Source organism: Stenella coeruleoalba, assembly GCF_951394435.1.
Source record: "Stenella coeruleoalba genome assembly, chromosome: 13".
Lineage (NCBI taxonomy): Eukaryota > Metazoa > Chordata > Mammalia > Artiodactyla > Delphinidae > Stenella > Stenella coeruleoalba.
Window position 1 is genome coordinate 80,348,004 of NC_137159.1, and position 12,189 is coordinate 80,360,192.

The following is a 12,189-nucleotide window of genomic DNA, read 5'->3' on the forward strand; positions in this document are numbered from 1 at the left end:
CTAATGTCACTACAAGAACAGAAAAAAAAAAAAAGAAAAAAAAACCCCAAGTATTTTCACTTATAAAAGTTTATAAAAATATAAAAAGGTTAAAAATTAAAGAAATTATATATATGACATTTTCAGTGAGAACACATATTTATATAGATAATGCTATCTATTCATAGAAATCTCTAAAACCATTTTTTCAAAATAAGAATGTAGGAAACAAGAACCTGATCTTTATATTTTCCTAGATAGTTTTAATGTATCCTATCCAAATACCAAGATACACTGATAACTGACCATTCTAAAATTAGATAACACTGACCATTCTAAGCATCTTACATTTATTTAGATAATAGTAAAAAGGTTGAAGCTGTACTTACGAAAAATACAGAAACAAATACAATTCATACTATTCTCTAAAGAAATAAACTGTATATAATTAATTCTTTCTCTCAGCTTATATGGAGCACCATATCTGTGTAAGGTGTTGGCAAGGTGTTTGAATATACAAAGATGCAATGTACATTCAGTATTCATGAAGATTATGAAAACATGCAGATAACGCATGTAAATATAGGCTGAAGTTTTCAAAATTAATCATTATGTAAGAGAAATAGAGATTCAAAACATTGTAATAAAATGTTCAGGTGTCTCAAATCAATAACTTAAGTTTCTCGCTAAGGAAACTAGAATGATAAAAGCAAAATAAGCCCAAAGCAGGCAGAGGGAAAAACTGTAATAAATATCAGCAGATATCAATTAAACTGAAAATATTCCTATAATAGAAAAAAAAACAAATCAATGAAACCAAAATTTGTTTCTTTGAAAAAATCAATAAAATTCATACATTTATTTTAAAAATTAGACAAAAATACATTAATCACCCATATTGGGGGTAAAATAAGAATTATCATCTAGATCCTGCAGCCATTAAAAAGATAAGGAGATCATAATACAAACAACTTTATTCTCATGAATTCAACAACTTAAGGGACCAATTCTTTGAAAACAAAAAACTACCAAAAATTCACCAAGATAAAGTAGACAATCTAAATAGCTCTTGAATAGTTTAAAGCTCTTGAAAAATAAATCTCCAGGGCCATATAATTTCACTAAAAAATATTAATAAACATTTAAAGAAGAACTAATACCAGTTCTACCAGAAAATATAAAAAGAGTGAACACTACCCAGCTCTTTTTACGAGGCCATTATTACAGTGCTACCCAAACCAAAAGATAAAAAAATGAGGGAAACTACCAATTGTACAAATTGGCATCACTCATGAATATAGACATAAAAATCTTAACAAGCTTGTGTAAAATAAAATTTAGAAATATAAAAAAGGAATTAGGGCTTCCCTGGTGGTGCAGTGGTTGAGAGTCTGCCTGCCGGTGCAGGGGACACGGGTTCGTGCCCCGGTCCGGGAAGATCCCACATGCCACGGAGGGGCTAGGCCCGTGAGCCATGGCCGCTGAGCGTGCGTGTCTGGAGCATGTGCTCTGCAACGGGAGGGGTCACAACAGTGAGAGGCCCGTGTACCGCAAAAAAAAAAAAAGAATTATATAGTGACTAAGTGAGGTTTATTTCAGTAAATTCAAGTATAGTTCAATATCACAAAATTAATCATTATAATCAACAGTAGCAACAGAATAAAGAAGAAAAATCACATATATCATTTAATGCATAAAAACAGTTGGACAAAAATCAACACCTATTTATGATATGAATTCTCAGAAAATTAGGAATAGAAAACTTCCTCAAACTGATAAAGGACATTTACAAAATACCTACAGCTCACATTATATTTAATGATGAAAGACTAAATGCTAAGATAGGGAAAAAGTCAAGGATGAATGCTCTCACTGCTCTTTTTCAAAATAGTGCTGGAAATTGTAACCAGTGCAATAAAGAAAGGAAAGAAAATAAAAGGCATACGGATGAGAAAGGAAAAATTAAAATTATCCTATATGTACAACATAATAATAATCTGCGTATAAAATCCCAAGGAAACTACAAAAAATCAGATAAAACTAATAAGTGATTCCAGCAAGGTCACAGGATATATGATAAATGTACAACAATCACTTTGTCTTTCTGTATGAGTGATGAACACTTGAACACGGAAATTAAAAATGCAATATCATTTATGGCACTCAAAAACAAAATACTTAAGTATAAATCTAATGAAATGGTACAAGACTTTTATGTTGAAAACTACACCATGTTGATGAAAGAACAAAAGATCTAAATAAATGAAAAGCTATACTGTGTTTATAGATTAGGAGATGCCAATAGTAATGATGTTAAAGTTCTCTAAATTGATATACAGATTTAACATAATTCCTATCCAAATACCAGAATGTTTTGGAAGTTACAGACAAGATTATTCTAAAATTTATATAGAAATTAAAAAAAACTAACCTAGCTAAAATAATTTTGAAAACAAAGAAAAATGTTGGATGAATTAGTGTACCTGATTTCAAGACATTATATAGGTACATTTATAAAAATTGTATAACTTTAGCACTAGAATAGACAAATAAGTCAGTGGAATAGGACTGAAAACCCAGAAACAGACCCAACAAATACGCCCAACTGATTTTTGACAAAGTTGCAAAACAACTAAATGGCAGAAAATTAGCCTTTTTAACAAATGGTCTTGGAGCAATCAGATATTCATAGGCTAAAAAAAGAAAAATAATCTCGACTTAAACTTCACAAATTATACAAGAATTAAATTTAAGTGAATTATAGACTTAAATGCAAAACTATAAAGCCCATTTTAAAATACAGGAAAAAATCTTTAGAATCTAGGACCAGTCCACAATTTTTCAGATTTGACAGCAAAAGCACAATACATAAGAGGAAATGATTTTGCTCAGTTGAAGCCTATGTGAAGATGATAAAAGACGAGGTACATATTGGGGGAAGGTATTTAAAACTACATATCTGACAAAGAACTAATATCTAGAACGTACAGGAAACTCACTGCACTCAACAGTAGGAAAAAAAAATCCAATTAGAATATAAGCAAGAGAAATGAAGAGACGTTTCAATAAAGATTATATAGCTATGGCAAATAAGCAACACATTAAAAGATACTCAACAGTATTATCCAGCAGGAAAATGCAAATTAAAATCACAATGAGATATTGCTACACACCTATCAGAATGGCTAAAATAGAAGCAATAGTAACAACACCAAATACTGTCATGCATGTGGAGAAACTGGATCTCTCATACATTTCTTGTGGGAATGTAAAATGGTACAGCCACTATGAAAAATAGGTTGGAGCTTGCTAAAAACAACTAGACATACAACCAGCATTCAACCCTGCAATTGTACTACTTTGAATTTATCCCAGAGAAATAAAAACATGTTCACGCAAAAATCTGTACAGTAAGCGTTCATAGCAGCTTTATTTATTACAGCTAAAACCTGGAATCAGCTCAGATGTCCTTCGACAGGTGAATTGTTAAACAGTAGTAAATTCATGTCATGGAATACTACTCAGAAATAGTAAGGAATAGACAATTGACACACACAACTTAGATAAACCTCTAGAGAATTATGCTGAATGGAAAAAAATAATTCCAAAAGGCTGTAGTATACTACATTGTTCTACTTATGATGACATTTTAGAAATGAAAGACATATTTAGTGACAAGGATTAGGGATGGTTGGGAAAACTGGTGGGATGGGAGTATGATTGTCAAAGAACAGCAGGAAAGATGCGTATGGTGTTGGTACTGTTTAGTATTTTTACTACAATGGTGCACACACACTACCTATCATAAAATTGTATAGAATTTAGTACACACATGCATATGCACAGATATGAATACCAGTAAAACTATGGATATCTGATTTAGGTTAAAGGATTTTACCAGTGTCAGTATCCTGGTTGTGATATTGTATTATGGTTTTACAAAATGTCACCATTAGAGGGAACTAGACAAATTACGGAAGGGATCACTCTGTATTGTTATTTTACTGTACTCGAATCTATAATTTAAAAACTGTGTGATGTTAAGAAGTGAGAGAAGTTTAACATCTCATATATTTCCACAATATATAGTAAGTACTAAGTTGATACTGTAGGGTTCAAAGAATGAAATATTTTGGAATTAAAGGAGAAGGAGGATTAAAAACAAAAAATTCTCAATCAGAGTCTGGTATTTACACACACACAAAAATGAATATAGCTGCACCAAGTTTGAAATCAGCTGTGAGCCATGGCTGTGACAGGTATGGCATCATGTATTTGCAAAGCCAATACTGGAAGAACATTAGTCTTTGACCTATGCATCAGGTACAAGGTAGATGAATTAAGAAGAGGAGAAAACAATCAAAAATAAAATAAAAAAGTAAAAGAGTACTATGAAACAAATGCATGCCTTAGGCAGTGAGTAATCGGAAATATCCTGGAATAATACTATGTTTCTCAATGATGATATCAAAGCAATAGATAACTGTGATTACAGTATGCTGAGCTGCTGCATCACAGCTGTCCAAGAGCTGCAGTATGTTTGGCTGCCCCACAGCAATATTGCAATTTTAATTAACATTTGGGGAGCAGCAGATCAGTTCAACAATTCCTCTCATTTAATTGATTGCCATTTGAAAATTGGGCTGCTTGTTTTATGCATGGACCATTGCTTATCACCTGCAGGATCTATTTGGATGGCTAGCTATTAAATCTTATCTGTAATCATCATGAAGCTGAATACACATAATTTCTGTTTTGAAGTGCCTTTCAAGGAATGAGTTCAAATATTAAAGGAGTCATGTTTTGTAATGGAAAATAGGAAAATGTTTTTCTATTTATTTTGACCCTTCATAGAGAAAATTTAGAGGATATTCTGTTTTTATACTAGTTTAATATTTAAATAGGCACATAAGTACATTTTATACATGCTAATACCAGTACTTGAAGTAGAAATAATTTTTGAAATATAATTCCATGGATGTTTTCAGACACACAGTAGATACTGTTGGTTGCCTACTTAGCATCACTCCCATCTTCTTCCTTCGTAACAGAATCCCAAAGTTCTTCAGATACTCATATCTCCAACAACTTTGTGACTCTCATTCAGGAGATATGGAGCCTATTCACAGCTCCATTTAATAGAAATAAGAAAATCATGATTAATTATATCTTCCTTTTTGATATTTGAATCAAGAATGGCCATGTGATCTAATACAGACCAATAAGATTCTTGGAGTAGTTTACCAAAGCTTCTGTGAAAGTACCCTCCTGTCTTTCCAAGAGTATCTCAATTTTTATACTGAATCTGTAAAAAGACCATTCTGTCTTCTAAATCTTATTTATGGTATCCTGTAATCCAGTGAGGAAGGTATTTCATGGACATAAATGTGGTCATTTCTGTGAAATGCTATTGATGGATCAAACAAGATGTGAACTGATTATTAATCATGGAGATCATGAGGATTTTGATAATGTCAATATCCATGGAGTATTGAAAACAAAAACTCAATTGGAAAGGGTTCAGGGATATGGAAGAAAAAATTCCAGACAACTGCAAACAACCCAAGTGTCCATCAACAGATGAGTGGATAAATGAAATGTGAGATATATATGAAGTTGAGTATTATTTAGCCATAAAAAGAAATGAAGTTCTAATACGTGCTGCAACAGGAATAAACCTTGGATATATTATGCTAAATGAAAGAAACCAGAACAAAAGAATAAATATTGTATGCTGCCACTTATATGAAATATTTAGAATAGGCATATTCATTGCAAGTTTACCAAGGGCTGGGGGGAGTGGAAAATGGGCAGTTATTGGTCAATAAGTATTCGGTTTCTGGTTGAGGTGATGAAAAGCATTTGGAAGATAGTTGTGATGGCTGCACAACATTGTGAATGTAAAATGGCACTAAATTATACACTTAAAAATGGTTAAAGTGACAAATTTTATGTTATATATATATACGCACACACACACATATCTTACCATGATAAAAATTTAAAAAAATTTTATGATGATCAATATAGACAATTCTTTCAGAGAATTTTCCATAAAATAAGTAGAGATATTGAATGCTATTGAACAAGTAAATGTAAGATAAAAATAGTGTGGAAACTGTAAAGGTATTATAATTATCATAATTAATGATGCTTAAGGACAGAAATACATTATCAACAATGACATTTTGAAAATGTAACAGAGGAGAAGTTTTTAAAATAAACTGAAAGGAAAGTAAAAGAAAAAAAATGACATTCACAGTAAAAGCTTTCTCTTTGAAAATTGAAATTGGAAAGATATTGTTTTGGAAAGGACACATTTGGATCTTTGGAAGTAATGAAGAGGTGGATCTGACTATATTATATGTGCATCAGTGTGAAGGACAAGAGGTGTGTATTGCATGTTCAACCGTTCCATGGACTTTATTGACAAGTGTTTTTATGTGGAGTGAATATATTATTAGGCTTGCAGTTACTAAACTAAAAATGCTATGAAAGGTTATTCTAATTAGAAACTCTTCTAGAGGTGAGAAAGAAGTCATTGATGAGGCACTGACTCAAATCAGTAGAGTCCAATTCAGATTAATGAATCTACAAAGTAGTCACTAATAAAACAGGATATAAAATAGTAGAAAGAATTATCTTTACTGAATGCTCAATAATCAAGAAACACACTGTTTTAGATGTAAAAAGCCAATGAATTTATTCATTTAATTTTAACAAATTAAAACAACAAAGCAAACAAAACAAAATTAAGCTCAGGACATGTGTGTTATGAATTCATGAATTTATTTTATTTTAATAAGTTAAACATTTATATTTTTATATGCAGAATCAGCAATGGTTTAATGCACACTTGCTATTTTTTTACCATCTCATTTTTGCTCTCACTCAAATTAGGGCTGGATATACTTAAATATTTTATTGCGATACAATGTATAAATGGCTAAAATAGAGATGAACATAGGAGAGGGACACTTAAACCAGAATGTGAACTGAAGGAAGTCTTCCTGGTGTGGATTATGTTTGTCTCATTTCTTAAAAAAATGAATGTAAATCAACTCAAATATAATAAGCACTGAAGAAGAATCTATGTAGCCAAGTCTTCAATCCCTAAGGGAAATTACAAAGACATCATCTAGAGTAGTGAGTAACAAATGATACTTTGATACTTTTGCTTGTGGTATAATTGAACAGATGAATAAATAAAGAAGATGTGATACACACACACACACAAACACATACACACACACAATGCAATACTACTCAGCCATAACAGAGATGAAATCTTGCCATTTGCAATAATATGGATGGACCTTGCAAGTATTATGTTAAGTGAAATAAGTCAGATGGAGAAAGAAAAACACTGTGTGATTTCATTTATATGTGGAATATAAGAAACAAACAAACAACATAAACGGCCATAGATACAGAGAGCAGAGTATTGGTTACCAGAGAGGAAGGAGCAGGGGCAAGGGCAAAATGGGTAGTGGGCATCAGCTGTATGGTGATGGGTGGAAACTAAATTTTTGGTGGTGGGTATGCTTTAGTGTGTACAGAAGTAGAAATATAAGGTTGTACACATGAAACATATAATGCAATAAACCAATGTTACCTCAATTAAAAATAAATTAAAATAGAAGGTATTTGTTTGATGATGTTTCACACAATATTTGCATTATTATTTCTACTTATACTATTACCTCTACTAATATTAAACAAATATTGCTATCATCAGTACCATCTACTCTTTTTAATGTTTATTTGAGCATGTAAGTGTGTTTATATATATTGTTTGAGTTAATCATCATTCAACATTTAGCAGATGAGGGAACTGAGAATTAAAAAGAAGAAATTACGTGTTGAGCCCCATACAACTTGTAGGTGGCATTTTCTCTTCAGTTTTATCTGTACAACATGTTCATCAGTCACCATTGCTGAAGACCTGCTATGGACCACACATTATGCTTTACACATCTTATTTATTCCTTAATAAACTATATTTTTAGGTAATGCTGTTAATGATAATGGTGAACACTTTCACCATGCTTTAAAATAATATGCAGTGCATATTATTCTCATAATGTCATGTAATTTTCTAGAAACTTTTAAGGGATAGAGCTATTTGTCATCACAACTTTGCAAGTAGGAACCTGAAACTCAAAGGGATAAAATGACTTGCAAAACACCAGACAGCAGGTGTAGAACCGTTAGGATGAGAAACTAGGTGCTCTGAATTATAACACCACTCTCAATATATCTCATCAACATTCACTAACCTTACTCCCCTGCCCAGAGCTTTCCACTATTCCCCCACCTTCCCTATTTACCTGATTGATGTTTATAGAACTTAAGACAGTTTTTCAATTTATTTTTAAGTATTTTTTTAAAGTGTAAGAGGCTAGCCAAATTAATGAGAGCTTGAGGATTGATTGAAGAATTTACAATCTTTGGGAGTTTGACTTTTTAAAAAAATCCATTCCAAAAGAATGTGAGTGAAAGGTACTTTCAGTGTTAATTTCCAACTGATAATTTTAGGGAGTCTTATAGCCACCATTGTCATTAAGAGAGGCATATACTTTTAAATAAAATAGATTCTATTAAGAATAATTTCATTTTAATCAATAAAAACTGATGTAATTGCTATTTTCAACTATAAATAATTGTCTCTCTCTATATTTTTTTCCCCTGAGGCAGAGAAGCACCTGTTAGGGGAGCTATACTTGATTTTGTCATGATTCTGGTCCTTCGGCCTTGACACTGACTCTTAAACTGGCTTTCTCCTTGTATTCATAGAAAGCAGAAAGCTGCCTTAGCAGTGGAGTGTGTCACATCCTCATCATATTCATGAACATGGAGTGGGAGCCCCCAGTTTCTGTAATCAAGATAATCTGAGAGTTGATGCGCTCAAGATCTTCTCTCCAATCAGCTGCGGTACACCACACCCTGAACTCAAATTATCCCTGCAACAGGAGCAACAAGGCAGAATAAAACCAAGGTTTTTCTCCTTGGCCCAGTTTTATCTCCCCGTAGCCATGAGGAAGGTTGCTGCATCAATCAAGTTTCCAAATAAAAAGGTAATTATATTTTGATTTCTCTGGAGCAGTTACAGTGAGAGCAAGGTTGCTTCTACTGGGAGTTCCTACTGTGTTGCCAAACAGCAGTGGTTATCTTAGAAGGCAGAAGTAATTATGTACAAGATGTTCTTGTCTTTTTAGGTGAGACTGAGTGCTGGTCATTAAGATTCACCTGGCATGTGAGGTGGGCCAGGCACAGTGCTAGATACTTTCTTGTGCATTTAGTAATTTAATTGCATTTGAACTTCAGATATATGAGCATGCACACACATGTACATGCAAATATTGACACTACAAAGCGTGCATCATTATATTAAAGTGCGGAAACAGGTTCAGTGAATAAGTGACATGACCAAGGACACAAAGCTTGTCAATGGCTCAGGAGTATTTCAAACTTGTGTTACCATGTCCCATGCTCTTTCATTATGAACACACAGTAATTTGCAAAACCTATTTCTAATGCATAGCACACTTACTCATATATCCACTACAATAACTTGTCATTGCCTTTTTAAATGCTTATGACAGCAGTTCCAATATTGTCTTTTTCCTAAGATGTTTGGAAATGGGAAAAATACCCTGGATCTTAGCCTAAAGAGATATTGAGAGGATTAAAAGGATACCTGTATCATTCTTTCAAACTTTGCGCCTGACCTTCCATAACCAAATATTATGAAATATTATGTGAAATCTAGCAATTAGCTAGATTCAGTATTCCTTTTCTTCTTGATATCACCTGTGAGAAAATGTGCATTATACATTTCATCTAACCATTGAATTAGTGACTGGGCTGTTTTGCCTAAAAACTTTCTAGTTTTATAGAAGGATAGGAAAATGACAAGAACCAAGACATTTTCAGTGCACAAGAGAAAAAAAAAAGATATAGAATTTCTGAAGCAATATGTATAATTTTGGTTAAAAGAAATGGAGTTCTTCTTGTTTAAATATAAATTGGCTTGCGTTGCTATTTTTACAATCAATACCTTAAAAAAAATGGAGCATCCACAGATTCTAGACCAGGGTTTCTCAACCTCCGCACTGCTAATATTTTATGAAGCAAAATTCTGTGTTGTGCTGTCTCACGCACTGCAAAATGTTTTAGAAGCACCACTGGTCCTCTACCCACTAGATGCCAATAGCACCCTCTACCAGTTGTGACAACCAAAAATGATTCCAGACATTAACAAATGTCCTGTGCAGGGCAAACTCTCTCCCAGTTGAGAACCATTGATCTAATGATCGGCTCTTGGGTCCAGATGCATCCATTTGCAGCTAGGTCATGAACTGACAAAACAAAACAAAAAAAACTCTTACCCCTTTAAGCACAGAGCTAATGAGATTATGGTATGTGTTTCTATAGTGGATGTTATGATAAGCTACCCAGGTCCTCCTTCAGCACTGAGGGATTTATTCCTCCACATGCTGGAAATACTGCCAGCAGAGAGTTTGCAGCTCTCAATTCTCATTGGAATTCTTCAGATGGAGGATGTCACTTTGCCCTTCTGGGACAGCACGTATCCAATATCTGGCTTATATTGTTTGTAAAGGCCCAGTTCTTTCCTTAGATTCAGAACAGATCTGAGCAACCCTCCAGATTCAGATCTCCCATCAGCTGGATGAATTTTGCACATTGTCTCAGCTTTTAAAAAATATTTGTAGAAGTAAATGTGCACATGTTATGTTTCTCCATGAAACATTAGACATGGCTAATTCACCTAAATCATCAAACTGATTAGTCACATAAAAACTAAGGGATAATAAGCCTTTATCATGATGACCCTTCAGGATTCAAATATCAAAATATTGCCAGACTTTATTTACACCTGTACGTTTGTTGATTAAACCATTTTTGCTGGATGCCTATCATATCCTATTTATTGTGTGGGATCCAATTGATCCTTTCTCTTGGGGTACTTTCTGCAAGTAATAGAAATTCAGTTCAAAATGGATTAGTGATAAAGGAATTTTCTTATACAGTAAGATCAATAGTGAAGATGACTTTACTTGTGGTATGCCAGGTCTTCTATTCTGCTTCTTTTCGATTCTATTGACTTTGCTCTTTCTGTATATTGGCTTCACTCTTTCTGTATATTGGCTTCATGCTCACGATGGTGGCAGTTCCGGGCATCATTATCCAGACATGGCAGTGATTAGAGGGATACGATAAGATGTCCTTTTCTCCAAAGAAGATACACAGATTGCCAATAAACACATGAAAGGATGCTCAACATCACTAACCATTAGAGAAATGCAAATCGAAACTACCATGAGGTATCACCTCACACCAGTCAGAATGGCCATCATTCAAAAATCTACAAACAACAAATGCTGGAGAGGGTGTGGAGAAAACGGAACCCTCTTTCACTGCTGGTGGGAATGTAAATTGATACAGCCACTATGGAGAACAGTATGGAGGTTCCTTGAAAAACTAAAATTAGAACTACCATGTGACCCAGCAATCCCACTACTGGGCATATACCTTGAGAAAACCATAATTCAAAAAGAGTCATGTACCACAATGTTCACTGCAGCTCTATTTACAATAGCCAGGACATGGAAGCAACCTAAGTGTCCATCGACAGACGAATGGATAAAGAAGATGTGGCACATATATACAATGGAATATTACTCAGCCAGAAAAAGAATGAAATTGAGTTATTTGTAGTGAGGTGGATGGACCTAGAGACTGTCATACAGAGTGAAGTAAGTCAGAAAGAGAAAAACAAATACTGTATGCTAACACATATATATGGAAGCTAAAAAACAAAACAAAACAAAACAAAAAACACAAAAGGATGGTTCTGATGAACCTAGGGGCAGGACAGGAATAAAGACACAGACATAGAGAATGGACTTGAGGACACAGGGACGGGGAAGGGTAAGCTGGGACAAAGTGAGAGAGTGGCATGGACATATATACACTACCAAATGTAAAATAGATAGCTAGTGAGAAGCAGCCACATAGCACAGGGAGATCAGCTCGGTGCTTTGTGACCACCTAGAGGGGTGGGATAGGGAGGGTAGGAGGGAGACATAGGAGGGAGGGGATATGGGGATTTATGTATATGTATAGCTGATTCACTTTGTTATAAAGCAGAAACTAACACACCATTATAAAGCAATTTTACTCCAG

The 12,189-nt window shown here is 33.8% G+C and overlaps 1 long non-coding RNA gene across 1 annotated transcript in view; it reads left to right on the forward strand.

Moving 5' to 3' along the window:
- LOC307196412 overlaps window positions 1-12,189 on the forward strand; it is a 290,432-nt gene that overhangs the window by 228,970 nt on the left and 49,273 nt on the right. Inside the window, exon 3 of the long non-coding RNA XR_013831130.1 lies at window positions 8,776-9,056. This is a non-coding gene — a long non-coding RNA (uncharacterized lncRNA). The remainder of the gene's footprint in view (window positions 1-8,775; window positions 9,057-12,189) is intronic.